At 43.1% G+C, this 17,729-nt stretch overlaps 2 protein-coding genes and 1 long non-coding RNA gene across 8 annotated transcripts in view; 2 read left to right on the forward strand and 1 right to left on the reverse strand.

The window, feature by feature from the left end:
• Positions 1 to 17,729, forward strand: part of LOC148659660 (butyrophilin subfamily 1 member A1-like) — a 179,114-nt gene that overhangs the window by 86,417 nt on the left and 74,968 nt on the right. The gene's annotated exons all lie outside the window — the stretch shown is intronic.
• Positions 4,534 to 7,439, reverse strand: LOC148659665 (uncharacterized). 3 transcript variants are annotated; one of them, XR_015939750.1, is made up of 4 exons: positions 7,241 to 7,439; positions 6,884 to 7,000; positions 6,348 to 6,422; positions 4,534 to 4,781 (listed from the first exon to the last, which is right to left on the reverse strand). It is a non-coding gene; the product is annotated as an uncharacterized LOC148659665 (long non-coding RNA). The 3 variants fall into 3 exon arrangements; XR_015939749.1 differs by lacking the exon at positions 4,534 to 4,781 and adding an exon at positions 5,516 to 5,532; XR_015939751.1 differs by lacking the exons at positions 4,534 to 4,781; positions 6,348 to 6,422 and adding an exon at positions 6,521 to 6,539 and having other exon boundaries at positions 7,241 to 7,437.
• LOC148659666 (butyrophilin subfamily 2 member A1-like) overlaps positions 16,544 to 17,729 on the forward strand; it is a 38,126-nt gene continuing 36,940 nt past the window's right edge. The window contains exon 1 of the mRNA XM_088637553.1: positions 16,544 to 16,703. The gene's annotated coding sequence lies outside the window, so the exon portion shown is untranslated. The remainder of the gene's footprint in view (positions 16,704 to 17,729) is intronic.

The raw sequence follows: 17,729 nt of genomic DNA on the forward strand, positions 1-17,729 counted from the left end.
TGTCTGACAGATATACTCTCAGCACTTCCCGTACTGAAACTACAGCTTGTATTTTTACTGCCTGCACTTAAGGATTTAAATGCCATGTGCCATGTTCTCTTTCTGAATTTTATTTGCTTTCTCTCCAGTGTTATGTTCCTATCGTATCATCTACAAAACCACAAGTTTTCTGTCTTTACCAGAACCTAGAACACCGCTATAAATCAGGAACACAATGTTTTGTCTCCTTCTCAGGGTTTCTCTGATGTTCAAGATCCAACATCTAAACTGCTTTTCCTAGACACAGAGAAAGTATTTATTATCCCAAAGAGGCAGTTTGTTTTATAGTAGCAGAGAATATAAAAAACACACAAATGCTGTACACAATACAAATATACACTGTATTGTCAGAAATGAGAACTGTAAACCTGTTTATCTTCAGAGAGGGTAATGTGTATCTGCTCTGTGAGGGGAGTATTTGGGATTCATTAAAAAAAGGGTGTGAGGGTCCTCTAGGATGGAATTTGCTTTAAGCAGGATTTATAATCGATAGACGTGGGGTAGGTGTGAAGACTTTCTGACACAGCTTGACAGTACTCTTCACTTCGATCTTTCTCCTCAGCTTCAAATTCACAAAACAGCAGATCAGGACAAAGAAAAGACTGGTAAAACATTTTAACAAATTGTCAACCTTAAATTGTTTAAGCTTCCTTAAGAAACATAGTTGCTGTTGTCCTTTTTTGAAATTTTAACTTGCAGTTCAGCCCTTCCACTGATTCTCCCCTGATGCAGGTTCGAGTGGGGTTTGAGGGATCTTCCTGAAAGCGATTGAAAGCTCCTCCCACTGAACCTTGACCAGCCAATCATTCTGCTCTGAACTGGCTGAATACATCTGTCACTCATGTGTCTTCTGCTCTCTGATTAGCCTGCCAGTCTGTCAATCACCAGGACTCCCTGTTACATAATTGAAGTTGTAGATTATTGTGTCTTCCACTTTATCAAATGACTCTCTCTGAAAATCAACTCTCATACTCAACTGCTCTAGAAAACTTTTGTTTCTCAACAGGTGAATCTACCTTTTACCACACAGTACAAAACCTCCAAGCACACAATTAACAGGAAAGTGTGGAGTGAAACTGGTACCATGTGTTACTGACAAGAGCCCAGCCTAGCTCCCTGAGAGAGTGAACAGCACTCAAGAGCAACACTGAAGCTCAGAGCGAAGATCCTCAGTTCAACACTATCAACAAAAATATATTAATGTTAAATATATCTGATATTCCTTTACAAAAAAGATTTTCCATCAAACAGGGCCGTTTCTGTGCTGTGTAAGTGTCTGAAACCATTGTGGAGGGGTTCAAATAGGTTATTTGCAATGAGACGATTATTTAAATAAATAGCAACAACATGTTCTATCAAGAACTTTTGACATTAAAAGAGGGTTTCAGCCTAATGAATTGATAAGATCACTTTATTAGCCCTATACAATTTCTTGCATTAGGAATATGTCTTTCCACAGACCCCAGTTTACACATTAAGTTTATATACTTTGTGAAAAATGATAATGTTTTAACCTTTTCTGCAAATGCGCTCGTTATCAGAGTAAACAAAAGTATACTTTTAGAATTTGATTAATAGGTAATATGCAATCGCGTATGTAAAGAAATTAATAACGGTGTAACTATATTCATGTACTGTAACACAAACAGTAGTATAAGACTCTCTATTGATACAGTATGTGTACTTCTGTTTCACTGTTTAGCACATGACTTCGTCTGTGGTGTGATGGCTTAAGTGACTGACTCACAAGGCTGAGGTTGGAGGTATGAGCCCAGCTGTCGCCATGAGTTTTCTTTTAACAAATAAACATTTCTTTGAAAAACTAAAATAGTAAATATTATGGGCACTATATTGACATTTTTTATATTTCTAAGTACATAAGTACTTCCATGGGTGTAGCAGTAGTCCAAGACCGGGTGATCCATCCTGACAGACGAACAGAGTTACAAGCCGGAGCGGGATCTGGCGGAGGGTCGGGGGAATAAAAGGGGGTCACGGGGCCAGACGCTCCCTCATCCCGGACCCAGAAGATCAGGACACCGTGATGAAGCCTGTGCCGCTGAGTCGCTCCTGGACTTCCGGGTGTCCATCTTCCACAGCTGAGCCCAGACTGGCAGGAACGCCTGGCTTGTACAGCGGGGGGGCAGGAACCGGAGGCAGGTGCAGGAGATCAACACTAAACTAGGAAGGGCTGGAGCCTCCTTAAGAGGAGGGGCTTACGAGCCTGACAGGGGCTCAACAAGTAAAGGTGAATTTATTCTTTTTGGGAAAACATGACAATTCTGTGTTCTGATCCGAGTTTCAGAGTGAACACAATTCAAGAGAAGGTTTTGGTTTTTCACTTAAAACTTCCACAATTACTGTTAGAAAGTCTCACTAAGGTCTGAGATGTTTGTCATGTGATTTGTCTCTGCTGGGGCTCAGAGTCAGACAGGTTTCTTATTAATGTCAACTTTATCAGTCTGTGTTTGAAGTGCTCCTCAGTTAAGGTTATTATTACGATTACATGTAGTATCAATCAGTGGTATTCAATACACCCACATTATCATAAAAATGTTTTATAGAATTGCTATTATGCAGCACAATAATTATTTTGTGGGAAACGATTAGTTACATTTTAAACACTCACCTCTAACAGACAGGTCAATAACAGTGTCATCTTCCCAGAAATCAGACAGCACCATACATCTGTACTGTCCATGATCAGAGCGAGTGATGTTTCTCAGTGCTAAAGACACATTGCCTCTGGAGAACTCATTGGAGAAAAGCTCCACCCTTCCCCTGTAGGCTGGGTCCTGTCTGTCAGAGTTATACCTGCGGTTCTGGTACAGACACACAGGGGCTGTATAATCTCCTCTAAACCACCTGATCTCCAGGTCCTCTGCACTCTCTCTGGATGAGAGGTAACAGGGCAGGACAGCGTCTTCACCAGGGGACACAACTACAGGAGCAGCTGGACCAGCAAGCTGTAAAACCTCTGGAAGAGAAAGAGCACACAGTCTGCATGAGCCTCCCCCTCTACACAGCTGCTCACAGTGTGAGCTGGTACAGCACTGTCTCAGGAGCAGCCCCACACTGACCCCAGGAATGTCACTGGTGAGGATTTAGTGATGTTTTAGTTTTAACCCACTTGGATTGATTGGAAACCCTCCTGTTGTACTTTCTCATTTTTAAGCAAACATACCAGCCTGAGTTAGTTCCTTTAAGGAATGTCAGTAAGTTAATATTTAGGGATGTTATTGTTTCATTGGTAAAGGTTTAAGTGTTTGTCTTTGTTTAAAAGTGTATATAAAGTGTACACTGGAGGTTGTGGGGGTCAGATATGAATACTGAATTCTTGTCAGTCAAATATATTAAGTGGTCATGTTAAGAACATTAATATTGTTAGTTGTAAGTGGAAATAAGTATAATTATCATATTAAACAGTACAGTACATGTTATGGTATATTTCAATCCTTAAGCTCTGTGAAGTTGCCCCCCTCCCCACAAACAACACAAACATTGAAACCCCCCACATTCATTAGTGCTGCGTTTGTACTGGTTTGTGGTGTTGAAGCAGCATGTGTTCATGCTCAAGATATTGTATAGCGCCTTGTTTTTTCATGAGTGTGACATCACTCAGCCCCCCTACAGCAGGGCAGGAGAAGCAAACCACCCTCATCTGTTAGTGCTCTGTTTGTGCTAGGTTGTGCCGTTGAAAGTAGCTTCCGGGCTGCTTTCGTTCCCGAGATACAGAGTCTTATTTTTCAAGTCACATGACTGCCTAGACAACGCCTGCTGTTTGCTTTCTCAGTCAGTCCTGAGGCAGGGGGACGTGAAATGACATCTGTCTGCAGTATCCTAATGCACCACAAGAGCTGCCATTTGAGCCTTTAAGAGGGAACTGTAGCAAACAATTGCATTTTCTGAAAAAAATGTAAGTAGCATGTCATGATACCTCATAGCTGGGTCACCTAAGGAGCTTCTCACTGTATCCTTTTTACATACATATGGATACACAAATAAATACATATTTCTGTCAGCTGAGTTTTTAAAGCCGGGCCTTTCCCCATGGCCCTGGTGCTTCTGAAGTGTTTTTCTGGAAGGCTCCTCTGTCCTGTCCCTGGGGCAGGAGGTTCTTCCCTGACCTGAGGATTGTCTGACTGATTATCTTCACAGTAAAGAGGCTTTGTGTCTGTGCAGCTCTTCTTCATTTGAGAGGAGGGTGAGAAGGAACTTTTTCACACCTTTGGAGGTGAAAATGTCTTCTCTGGGCTATTATGTGAGTTTTATCTGAAGCTCCTGTATTCGATGTGACATCAAAGACAAAGGTTCTTCCCTGACTAATTAGCATTCCTGCACAGCAAAGGGGCTTCATAACAGTGTCTGTGCAGCTCTTCTTCATTTGAGAGGAGGGTTAGACTTAGATGGAACTTCACCTGTGGTGCTGGGTACATTAAAACCCATCCTTCATACATGGATCGTACAACCAAATCACACACAATTTAAAAAGTCAACAGGCAAGTGTGTTATATATTATATAAATATTGACATTACCCAATAGGCTTATAAAAGAGGTGAATTCATTATAAAGACGCTGGTGAATAAGAGGAAGGAGGTGATGAGATATGTCCATAAATCTTAACATCTCCTTTTTCATGGTGAAGAAGGAGACAGAGGGAAACCCTTAGACTTCAGTGGACTAATGGATGCAGGTATGAAGCTGGACAGACAGGCTTAGTCTTCACAGGCAGGGACATGTCCTGATACAGGTGGGAAAAGGACATACAGAGGGGGTGATAGGACCCAGGACAATGTGATTGCAGAATTTATACACTGACCAGAAATACACGCATACAAATACAAAAACTACAAAAAAACACACTTTGAAATCCTACAAGATGTGTGTTATACAATAATACAGGTCTTTAAGAGTACGCTGTCTAGAGCTCACTATTCTACCACTGAGAGACACCACTGAGAGACACAACCAGCTCTGGTTGGAGATGCTAAGAAACCCAAACCAGGATGCTGAATGTAAGGACCAATTCTATAAAACATCTATAAATGGTTTGCAGTGAGTGTTCTTGTACTGTTATTGATGATCATGCCTTTAGGGCTGTGAGTGTTCTTGTGCTGCTATTGATGATCATGGCTTTAGGACTGTGAGTGTTCTTGTATCGATGATTAGGCCATTTCTTTTGTTTTATTAACATTCAAGTGAAGGAAATGATCTTGGTACCACAGGCCTAAGCTGTCAAGTGTAGAGTGGAGCTTAGCCTCTTGAATAGACGTGTCTACAATCACTCTTTGCTATATAAAGGCACAACAAGGTTGCCCCAAGGCACTGTGTCATCAGAGCCCATGAGTAAACATATGTCTGGTCTGGGCTCCTCCAGTCACCTGTCTACAATGTGAGAAGAGCAGGAGGAATGGCTGAGCCTTGAGCAGAGCCAGTGGAGATCAATGTCATTGTGCTGCCCTGCTGGTTGAATCTGACACATTGAGGTCTGTCTATTAGGAAAGAAATAATCCAGAAAATAAGCTGTGGTTTAACTCTCATGTTAACAGGTTTCAGACACGTTTTACCATCATGTGGGGTAAAAAACTGAATGACTCTGGTAACACTGAACAGGAATGTTTATTCAGACAGACACTCTGTGCTTATTGAACAGTGATGTGTAAATCAACCATCTGTGTTTGGGGTACGTGTGTGTTTAGGTCTCACCAACAAACAAGTCTTCATGTCTCCACCACTTAGGAAACTGAGGAGGATTGCTTCCCTGTGACTCATTAAAAGTCATAAAGACTATTTATACTGCTGCTGGCTATTGTGAGGATTACCTGTGGACTGTCATCTGTGTGAGCTGAGAGCTTGAAGGGGACAGTGTGGATATTTGAGGCACATGGGAGAGTGTTTTGGCTCTCCGATCACATGAACAACTGGAGCTAAACTTGCAGACAATCCTGGACATTATCATGAACACAGGGGTTTGAAGAAGGAAACAAGGACATGAGGATGAAGGGGAGGAGTGTGGCAGAGACTGAAGGGGTTAAATAGGAAGGTACACCCTCCTCTCCCCTCCGCTACTCTCACAGCTGTCTGATCCCTAAGGAACACCCTTGACCAGCTCCATGTCCATGAGGAATTCCAGTGGGCACACAGGAGGAGAGCCTTACTGAGACATGGTTAGTGAAATTCTCTAAGGAGTGAGGAAAGGTATTTAAAAATAAGCTCCTGTCTGCTTGACCAGGACACAGAAAACAGCCTCTGTTACAGTCATATAAAAACATGGCTAATGAAATGAGAGAGTCTCTCTTCACTGTACCTGATACTGAAGCAGAGGACTGGAGGAGAAGCAACAGAGTCACAGAGAGCCACGCTGAACTGTCAGACTTCATACCTGCAATACAGAAACACTGAGATTAGTCAGACAGCAGACCTGGAATAATGAAAGACTCTGAGTGGGCAGTCTTAATCTCTCAAATGAAGAAACACACTGATCAGTCACAATTCATCTCTACAACAGAGAAGAGAAAACACTGTGATTAATAAGAATTCATCTTGGAAATACAGAAACATTCAGGTTGGTCACACTTCAACTCAGAAGTATAGAAATACTCAGACTGGGTCAGGGATAATCACTAAAATATAAAAACATCTTGTCTGATATGAACCGTTTGAAATAGAAAAAAGTCAGATATTTCAAATAAAACCCCTCTAATGTCATTTCACCTTTTAAAAAAATCTCTGATAGATCAATGCTCATCTCTGTGAAGATTTCACAGAAACAGACACTTAGAGAATTATCCAGCTGTAGTGTGGTAGTGAGGGGAGTCTCACTTTCAGCAGATTAACACTCACCTGGTTTTATACTGACGGGATGTTTACAGTGTGAACTACAGTCCGGACTGATGAGAAAAGTTTTTTATCTTTCCAGTGTTCAGAGATGTTGTCCAGAGAGACAGAAGCACTATTCAACTACAGGAAACACAAAGTGAAAGAAAAACTTTCAAGTGGAGCCGTGGAATGTATTGTTTGCCTGTTATCCATGCAAATACAGTGAAAATACAGCACAAACTGTGATATTTTACACCTACAGATATACATTAATAATTCATCAGTCGTGTGAATATCTGAACTGTCTGACTGCGACAGGACAGCACCTAATCCTACAGCACACTGTGCTGTTAACTGGTATGAAAATCACAGGATACTTACAGGCTGGATACTCTGAAAATTGTGGTCTGAGCTCCAGTTTCTATTGTTCAGGAAGAAATATATAATTGTCTGAGGCCTCTTTATAATTAGATTTGAAAAGTGACCTTCACTTCGGAGACTCTCTTTATTGCAGTAATGGATTATTTTTGCTTTCAATTTTCACTTTCTGCTGTAGCGTAGAGAGGCAGGAGGATTCTGGGAAACTGGGCAGTGGCTTCAGGCTGTGTTGTTGTGATCATGCAGCTCGAGCACAGATCAGTGTTCAAGAGTACAGGAGCTCTGGGACTTTTCTGCTAAACAGGTATATCAAGCTGGAGCCCAGCTCCTCTTGTCTATTGAGTGTGTTCACAAGTACAGGCACTACGCAAGGCTGAGCTGTGTGATCACAGGTTCAAGTCTGGATCATTTCCCCTGTGGTGGCACACAGGCTGAGCCCTGTCCAGTGTAGAGTCAGTGGGCTCTCAGCCAGACTCCCAGGTGTTTTCAGTCTCACTTCTCCTGTCTCTGGTGCAAAAGCTCTGCTCTGGGGCTGAGCTGGGTGATCACAGGTTCAAGTCTGGATCATTTCCCCTGTGGTGGCACACAGGCTGAGCCCTGTCCAGTGTAGAGTCAGTGGGCTCTCAGCCAGACTCCCAGATGTTTTCAGTCTCACCTCTCCTGTCTCTGGGGCTGTGCTGACTGTGACACCATTGGCTCCAGTGTGGGAGTGTTGGAGGAGTCTGCCTACTCTTCCTCATTACCCTTGTCAGCAGTTACACAGATCATGAAGCCAAGAAACCAGCCATCTATTTCCCACCAGCTATTTATTGATATAAATTAGATTGAATATATTGAAAATTCAGTGTCTTTCAATATAATGAAAATACAGTATATATTTAAATCAACTCATAATTCCTTAAGTTATACTTGAATTATAATGAAAAATATATTTCCAATAATATATTGTAACAAGCATATTTCCTATTATTCCAAAAATACACTTACATTAGTTATACCAGTTTATTACATATTCAGTGTACTGTGTTGTCTCCCAGGTGTGTTTCATTCACTTCCATGTCTTTCTAAATGTGTTTTTCCAGACCAGGAGAAAGAGTCTATGAATAAAGCTGAGCAAGACTGAGTCCCCATTGGGACTGAAAGGAGGACTAGACAGTCAAAGTTTTCACGCATGATTCTGGCTCAGAAGATTAACAATGAGCTATTTTCCAGAGCTGAAAAGGTAAAACTTTTTTAGAAACACAGCACATAAGATGGAGCTCAGTAGCAGTGATTCACCCATAACTGAGCTCTTTTTAATTTTACTTATTTAAATGACACATCCAATGTTATTATAGTAACCAGAAAAAGAAACTTGTTGAAGAAGTTAAGAGAGAAAAAACCACATGGAATTTCAATTAAAAGAGAGACCGAAGCAAATCAGGGGACAGGAGAGTATGTGGGAAGGAGAATCAATTAGTGGCCTCCTTCATTTCTCACAGAGTGAAGTGTAATAAGTACATCGGTTCATTAGGCTGAAACCCTCTTTTAATTTTAAAAGTTCTTGATAGAACATGTTGTTGTTATTTAATTAAATAATCATCTCATTGCAAATAACCTATTTGAACCATAATGGCTTCAGACACTTAGACAGCACAGAAACTGCCATCAAAGTCACTAGTGATCTTTAACAGCTTCTGATTCTGGTTCTCTTTCTGTCCTCATCCTTCTTGATCTCAGGGCTGCTTTTGACACTGTCAGCCATGATATCTTACTTGATTGTCTTGAGACGGTGTTTGGAGTTTCTGACACTGTTCTTGTTGATAATGTTGAACTGCGGACCTTCATCCTGAGCTTCAGTGTTACTCTTGGTCTACTGTTCATACTCAGGTGTGGTGTACATGCCAGACTATTAAATCATCTGTCCTCTCTCTCAACTAAGGCCAAACCAGGCCTGGCAGCCTGCTCTTATAGGACCTCCCACAGCTGTGTCTCATCAGAGCACAGAGGTAAATATCCAACCTGCTCTTATAGGACCTCCCACAGCTGTGTCTCATCAGAGCACAGAGGTAAATATCCAACCTGCCCTTATAGGACCTCCCACAGCTGTGTCTCATCAGAGCACAGAGGTAAATATCCAACCTGCTCTTATAGGACCTCCCAAACCTGTGTATCATCAGAGTGTAGAGGTAAATATCCAACCTGCTCTTATAGGACCTCCCACAGCTGTGTCTCATCAGAGTGTAGACTGCCCTCAGCTCTGACTCACTTCACACTGACTGGTTTTAATTACCATTCAGTCCACACAAAGTCTCAGGATGTACTTTATTTATTTGGTTGTTCCTGTGAGGTGTCTTTAATTCTGTTCTGTTGTAATCTTTCAGTCATTATTGTCCTCCTAAAATAAGGATCTTGTTGCTGTCATAGTGTTATAATGAGGAAGGTGCAGGAACTGTCTGAGGAAGTCTGCTCACTGTACAATCTCAGCTCCACCCCTTCTGCAACATGTGGTTATTGTGGTCTTGGAGACCTGGAACTGAGAGTAGCACCGAGCCCTGAGAGGTGAGGACTGAACATGTCAGCAGCTGACAGGCAGAAGTCATGAAGACAGCCTGCTGCTCTCTGCTCACTGTGGGGACTGACTGAGGGTCTGTGTCACTTCAAGAGCAAATCTTCTGGGTTACAACTTCACAACTAGAAAAGTGTTTGTTAATCTGACAGTTCGAAATGTTTAAATTAAACAGTAGGTCACACATGTAATGTTTTTCAAATTAAAAAAATATTTGAGTAAATTATTAAGTAGTACACTTTTGTTTTGCCATTAACATATTATTAGAAATATTAATTACAAATTTACAATTGTCAGGTGTTTGATGGAAAATCAAGTTTTTTGTAAAGCAATATCAGATATATTTAACATTAATTTATTTTTGTTGATAGTGTTGAACTGAGGATCCTCACTCTGAGCTTCAGTGTTGCTCTTGAGTGGTGTTTCCTCTCTCAGGGAGCTGGGCTGGGCTCTTGTCAGTAACACATGGTACCAGTTTCACTCCACACTTTCCTGTCGGTGGTGTGCTTGGAGGTTTTGTACTGTGTGGTTAAAGGTAGATTCACCTGTTGAGAAACCAAAGTTTTCTAGAGCAGTTGGGTATGAGAATTGATTTTCAGAGAGAGTCATTTGATAAAGTGGAAGACACAATAATCTACAACTTCAATTATGTAACAGTGAGTCCTGGTGATTGACAGACTGGCAGGCTAATCAGAGAGCAGAAGACACATGAGTGACAGATGTATTCAGCCAGTTCAGAGCAGAATGATTGGCTGGTCAAGGTTCAGTGGGAGGGGCCACTGAGGTGCCTGACACTGATCAGAGTGAAAGCAGACAGAGGGGTGAATCAGAGGGACTTGACTTCTGTCATTTTGAATTGACACTCCAGGAGTATCAGACGAGCTGGTAGGGGACAATATTACCTGGATTAATTCGCTGTTTATTATACTGCACACACTTTTATAAACCTTGTAAAATACTTCTCACTGACCAAAGAGAAAACTATGTACAGTAAGCAATTATTTTCTGTTGTGATGTTGAAAGTAAACCCCATTCATTCAACAGCTGCCTCTAGATCATGCAAACTAAGTTCTAGAGGTCAGAAGAGGACAGGAAGGACAGAGGGAGGTAGTGCAGTGACAGAAGAAGAAATCGGAGAGCAGGTAGACTGTACACACACACACACACACACACACACACACACACACACACACACACACACACACACACAGATTGTAGCTGATGTAGAGACAGCAGAAACTCCTGCACAGTGAAGGGCAGAGACCAGTGAGAGGTCATGTCTCAGCTCATCACCCAGTCTGAAGGTGAAAAGGTCAACAGGAAGTGCAATAGAGGTCAATGAGAGGTCATGCCTCAGTACATTGCCAAGTCTGAAGGTGAAAAGGTCAACAGGAAGTGCTATAGAGGTCAATGAAAGGTCACAGGTGGTGCAGAACCTACACTTACAGAGTTTCTAACGCATGGGAGAGCCTGGGGGCTCATCTAGACTGAAGAATTCTGTGGGCAGAAGACGTCTGTATTCTGTATCTACCACTGGCTCACACTGATGTGTTTTAAGTTGTATGTTTTTTTACTCATTGTTGCTGCTGCTGTTCTGTGTTTATGATTGTGTGATTGTGTTTATGATTGTCCTTGTATTGGAGCCGACATACAAATAAGCCTGTCATTGAACTTGTGCAGATGACAATAAACTGAACTGAATTCATATTCTGTTAATTCTGATAATGACGTGGTAAAAGTTCAAGTTCCAGGAGAGCTCTCTCTGATGCCTATAACTCTGGTATTAATGTGAAATGAGTAATGAATACGTTGTCCCCCCTCTTGCTTGAGCCCTCTGGCTCTTTCTTGTTTGTGTTGATTTTCCTGCACCTGCCTCCTATCCAGCCCCTCCCTACAAAAGGTAGACGCTCCTACCATTCCAGTCACAGCTTTGGAAGATGGACGCCCGGAAGCCCGCCTACCCGCCAGTCCAGGGCTCGACGGCGTCCTGACCATCTGGGCCCCGTTACCCTTTTTATTCCCTGACCCTTCACCGGATTCCGGCTTTTAACTTTTGTCTCGTCAGTCATGGATGGATCACCCGGCTCTGGACCTTTTGCTCACCCTGGCTTTCCCTACGGACTCCCTCTGGATTGTCGTATGGACCACCCCCCCCCAGCACCAGCGCACCGTCAACACACCCCCTGTTCGTCTACCAGCCCCGTTCCTAGTCTTCTCTGTTGGTTTCACTACCTTCCGGATACGATCATCTATCATCTATTCTATTCCGGATTCTATCATCTGCATCATGACAGAATATGACAGAATATATCTGAGCGGTGGGTATAGTTAGAGGGCCATGAGCACTTTGTACTCTGGCACGACTTTGGTGAGTAGTAATTCAGGCAAACTTGGTTAAACAAATATTTATTAACAATGGCAATACACACAACGTAAACATACAATTTACTGAGCAAGGTGTTTCAGAGGCCCATATCCTAAACATTCAGAGAAAAACAGACGGCTACCATGTATTTAACACCTCCAAAGGCCAAAAGAAGAGAAAGCTGCCTTCTGAACTAAACAAAACACAACATGTGGTAAAATCTCTCTGCAGACCCAGCTGCTGCAAAACGAATGGGAACAAATCTCCCTCTTCTACACTAACACTAACACTAGCCAGGAGAGGCCTCTTTTAACCAAAGGATTTACACAGGAAATCAGAGCTCCATAAAAACCTCAGGATAGCAAGCTCTCTTAATAGGATTCAAATACTGAACTCCGACCTGTTCTTTCCTGGTGATCTTCTGTCTTGCTGTGCTCCTGCCCCCTCTTGTCTTCCTTTCTCCTGCTGTCTGTACCTGCTTGTTTTTATACCCTGTTCCTGAACTCTTGATAGACACTAAATCATTTACCCAGAACTTAATTAACCAAGGTAAACTATATTATTGCTTTGATCACCCCTGAATCTTAGCAAACATCTCTTTGCTTTGAAGCTCCTGAGAACTGGAAATGTTGACAATAATAATACTACTACTACTAATAATTGCTTACACTTATATAGCGCTTTTCTGGACACTCCACTCAAAGTGCTTTACAGGTAATGGGGACTCCCCTCCAACACCACTAGTGTGCAGCCCCACCTGGATGATGTGACAGCAGCCATAGTGCGCCAGAACGCTCACCACACACCAGCTATCAGGGGAGAACAGAGTGATGAAGCCAATTCATAGATGGGGATTATCAGGAGGCCATGATTGATAAAGTCCAATGGGAAATTTGGCCAGGACACCGGGGTTACACCCCTACTCTTTTCAAGAAACTCCCTGGGATTTTTAATGACCACAGAGAGTCAGACCTCGGTTTTATGTCTCATCAGAAGGACGGCGCCTTTTTACAGTCTAGTGTCCCCGTCACTATACTGGGACATTAGGACCCACATAGATAGTAGGGTAAGTGCCCCCTGCTGGCCCCACTAACACGTCTTCCAGCAGCAACCTTAGTTTTTCCCAGGAGGTCTCCCATCCAGGTACTGACCAGGCTCACACCTGCTGAATTCCAGTGGGGCTGAAAGTTGAGAGTTGCAGGGTGATTTGGCTGCTGGTCATATAGACATGTATTACCTATTACATCTAGATTTCTCAGTAGTTACTTACAATAGTTGTGACAATGTGCTCTTTTCTTCTTTGTGACTGTGTAGTGTACAGCAGTAACACAGTCAGAGTGTCCCTCAGTCCTCAAAGGACAGAGGTGTTCTTGCACACAGTGTGAGCCAGGTAGAGAGGACATACTGCTGACAGAAAACAAGATGTACATGCTTATTGTACCTCTGGAGGATCTTATGATATAATTAATAATGATAATAATGTTGCTTTATTAGCCATATACAATTTCTTACATTAGGAATTCATCTTTTCACATACCCCAGCTTGCTGTCCATGAGAAACAGACAGGGAGAGAAGCTTGGGGTCAGAGCACAGGGTCAGCCATTGTACAGTACTCCTGGAGTAGTTGGGGTTAAGGGCCTTGCTCAGGGGCACAATAGAGTAGGATTCCTCTGCCAGCTGCAGGACTTGAACCACCAACCTTCTAGTCACAAGCACAGATCCTTAGCCACAGAGCCACTGCTGTGTTGAGACTCAGTGTCTTATTAATTAGTGTCCTGTCAAGAGTTATCCTATCTTGTGCTCATTGCATGCTGGGATAGACTGCAGTGATAAAAATGTCACAGACAGCATTATCCCATAGCAGAACTTTAGCACCAAAGAGAATAGAGGAGAAAACTTCACATGCTTGAAAACACCTGGGAGCCCACTGACTCTACACTGGACAGGGCTCAGCCTGTGTGACACCACAGGGGAAATGATCCAGGACTGAACCTGTGATCACACAGCTCAGCCTTGAGGAGAATCATGAATCCTCACAGTAGACTCCTACAGGCTTTTCTGAATCTCTTTTCTGAATATAATGAAGAATCAGGTTTTGTTAGTGCTACTGTATGTTGGACTGTAGGCTGGTATTATTAAGTACATTGTGAACAGAACAGTGTCTTACTGTCTTACTGCAGAGATCTGTGTACCATATTGGAAAATTACACTGAAGGCTTCCAAGTGTAAGATAAGATACAGGAAATATTAATCAAAAACTAAAGAGAGAAAGGTCTTTTTGGAAAGGTCTGGTTTATTTTTTGTCCATTATTCTTGTCAGATTTCTTCAAGCTCCCTCAAGTTGATTAGAAATCATTTATTTTCAAGCCTTTCCACAGATTCCCAATAGGATTCAAGTCAGCACTTTGACTGGGACACTCAAGGATATTAACTTCCTTATTCTTCATCCACTCCAGAGCAGTTTGACCTTGTACTTTGGGTGATTGTCCTGCTGAAAGGTGATTTGTGGTTTTAAGTCTTTAGTGGACTGGAACATGTTTTCCTCCAGTATTTGCCTGTACTTTGCTCTGTCCATTATACCTGCAATCCTAACGAGCTCTACAGTCTCTGCTGAGAAGCAGCCCCACAGCATGATGCTGTCTCCACCCTGCTTGCCTGCAGAGACAGAGCTGACAGGATCTGCTGTGCTGGGTCTGTGTCACACATACTGTTACACTCAGCATTTACACAATAAAAGTTGCAATCAAGTCTAATCTAACACCTTTTGCCATGTTTGTTTCCCAGAATGAGGTGCTTCATGAAAGCTTTATGCAGGATTTTACATATACCTTTTTTAAAATCCATTCAAGCCCCATGCAAAACTGGAATATTGTCTGGAATATTGTTGAGCCACAGACAACATCCTCCAGTCTCAGCCACTGTCCTCTAACTCTTCCTGTGTCTGTTGTCCTTACGGTGTGCTCCTTGTCTGTGAGCTCAGTGTGGAGGGACAGTCTGATCCAGGCAGTGTCTGGTTCTCTCCTCCATCTGATTGATCCACTTCACCTCAAAGAGATGCTTAGACTTTGAAACAGTTTTTTATTCCTTTCCCGATCTTTTCTCCAATTTTGACACCTAAATTATGCTCACAGTCCTCAAACAGCTCTCTTCACTACCTTTCCCAGCAGATCTTTATATACAGCAGCTGCTTTGCTGTTTAGAGACACCCCTCAGTCTGCTGCTATGAAGTCCCAGGGAGCACTTGGGACCACCCTGTGCTTCAGGACTCCTCTCTCTCCGCTGTGGGGGGCAGGTGCTGTAAGGATGCGTAGTTTAGGACCCTGTGCAGACGGTATAATCTGGAAGTGACTGGAAAAGGGCTACGGGGAAAACACAGTCAGGAAGAGAAGGGATGGCGAACAGGGGCGGTGCTGATGGTGATCAGGTGCAAGGGGGGAATGCAGGCGTCCAGGGAACAGTCCAATGTAGGAAATCCGGGTGCAGTCCAAAATCCCAAACCAGGGAATCCATCCAAGACAAGACGATTAAAAGCAGGAACAGGGACATGGAACCAGGAGATTAAAAATGGAGTGACGAGGCCAGGCGCTCCGAGCCCCGGACTCAGCTGGTCTGGACACCGTTAGGAAGCCTGTGCCCTCAAGCCGCGGACGTAGGGTGACTTGATGGTAGGGGGGCCTTCGGGCATCAGTCTTTCAATGCAGAGCCACGAGCTTCTGGAGCACCGGGTTTAAATAAAGAAACAAGACGGGCAGGGGAACGTGATAATGAACTCAACACAAAAGTGTCTGAGCGCCCTCTAGAGGAGGGATGACGATGGTGACAGGTACACTCTACCTCACCCAGAGACGCTCCACTCCTCCAGGTGCTGACGCTCCTTGGCATCACACTTCATCACCATTGAACCTGGCAAAGGAACCAGCACACAGCCCCCCTGTCCAGCACCTGTGAGCCCCTTCTGTTCTCAAGCACCCCTCACTTGCAGAGCCCACAGGCCTGTAAACCTGCCTCATCATCACTAGAGACAAGATCTCTACTGGAGCTCTCACACGCTCTCCTTCCAGACTCGACCCTGGACAAATCCCTTTTCTCCCAAGAGGTCTTACTTAGGGTTACACACATCTTATCTTGACAGCTCCTTTCCCTCACTCAGGATCTCACTGCCTCACAGGCAGGTAATCAGGAGCTGAACTTCCCCTTTAAGTGAGAGAAGAGCCACATCTTGCAGCCTGTGGACAAGAGGAGCTGGGCTTCAGCTTGATAGACTTGTTTTACAGAAAAGTCCCAGAGCTCCTGTGTTCTTGAACACTGATCTGTGCTCGAGCTGCATGATCACAACAACACACCCTGAAGCCACTGCCCAGTTTCCCAGAATCCTCCTGCCTCTCTGTAAGTGAAAGTGAAAATAGTCCTTTACTGCGATAAAGAGGGTGTCAGAAGTAAAGTGAGCAGGTCGCTTTTCAAATCTAATTATAAAAAGGCCTCAGACAATCTTATTTTCTTTCTGAACAATAGAAAGTGGAGCGCAGACCAGTATGATCAGAGTATCCAGCCTGTAAGTATCCTGTCATTCTCACATCAGTTAACAGCACAGTGTACTGTAGGGTGAGGCCTGTCCTGTAGCAGTCAGACCGTACAGATATTCACACGACTGATTAATTATTAATGTGTATCTGAAGGTGTATAATATCATCGTTTTCACTGTATTTTCACTGTAAATATTAATGTGAATCTGAAGGTCTAGATATCACTGTTTTCACTGGATTTTCAGTGTATTGGATCTAACAGGCAAACAGTAAATTTCATGGCTCCTGCTGAAGGTTTTTCTTTCACTTTGTGTTTCGTGTAGTTGAATGGCATTTCTCTCTCTCAGAACAACATCTCTCAACACTGCAAAGACAAAAAACAGGTGAATATAAATCTGCTGTGTTATTGTCTAGCTGTATAAGAAGACAAGAAACATGATAGATTTCTGAACCTTGTAGGTTTAATTTAGTAAAATGTGCTTAGTACTGCAGAGATCAATGACAATGTATGTATAGAAAAAGGTGAGTGTGAATCTGGTATATTATTGTCCGTCTGTAAAGGGAGACAGGAAATCCTGCTCTATTTCCACACATTGTATTGTAAAATAAAGTACTATTCCTTTCTTTATAGTGCACAGCTAGAGTCAGAGTAGTACCTGCTGTGTGCTGGAGTGACAGTGAGATCAGTCAGGTCCAGCAGTGTGTGAGTGAACAGTCAGGTCAGGACTGAAGCTGCTGTGTGCTGGAGTGACAGTGAGATCAGTCAGGTACAGCAGTGTGTGAGTGAACAGTCAGGTCAGGACTGAAGCTGCTGTGTGCTGGAGTGACAGTGAGATCAGTCAGGTCCAGCAGTGTGTGAGTGAACAGTCAGGTCAGGACTGAAGCTGCTGTGTGCTGGAGTGACAGTGAGATCAGTCAGGTACAGCAGTGTGTGAGTGAACAGTCAGGTCAGAACTAAGAGTGAGAGGAACTTTCTCACTGCAGGAAGTACTTTTGCTCTGGAAATATTCAGTATTTCAGTGAAAAAGTCTGCAGGATCAGTGCTTCTGTGAATG

Source organism: Lepisosteus platostomus, chromosome 6 (assembly GCF_059453375.1).
Source record: "Lepisosteus platostomus isolate fLepPlt1 chromosome 6, fLepPlt1.hap1, whole genome shotgun sequence".
NCBI lineage: Eukaryota > Metazoa > Chordata > Actinopteri > Semionotiformes > Lepisosteidae > Lepisosteus > Lepisosteus platostomus.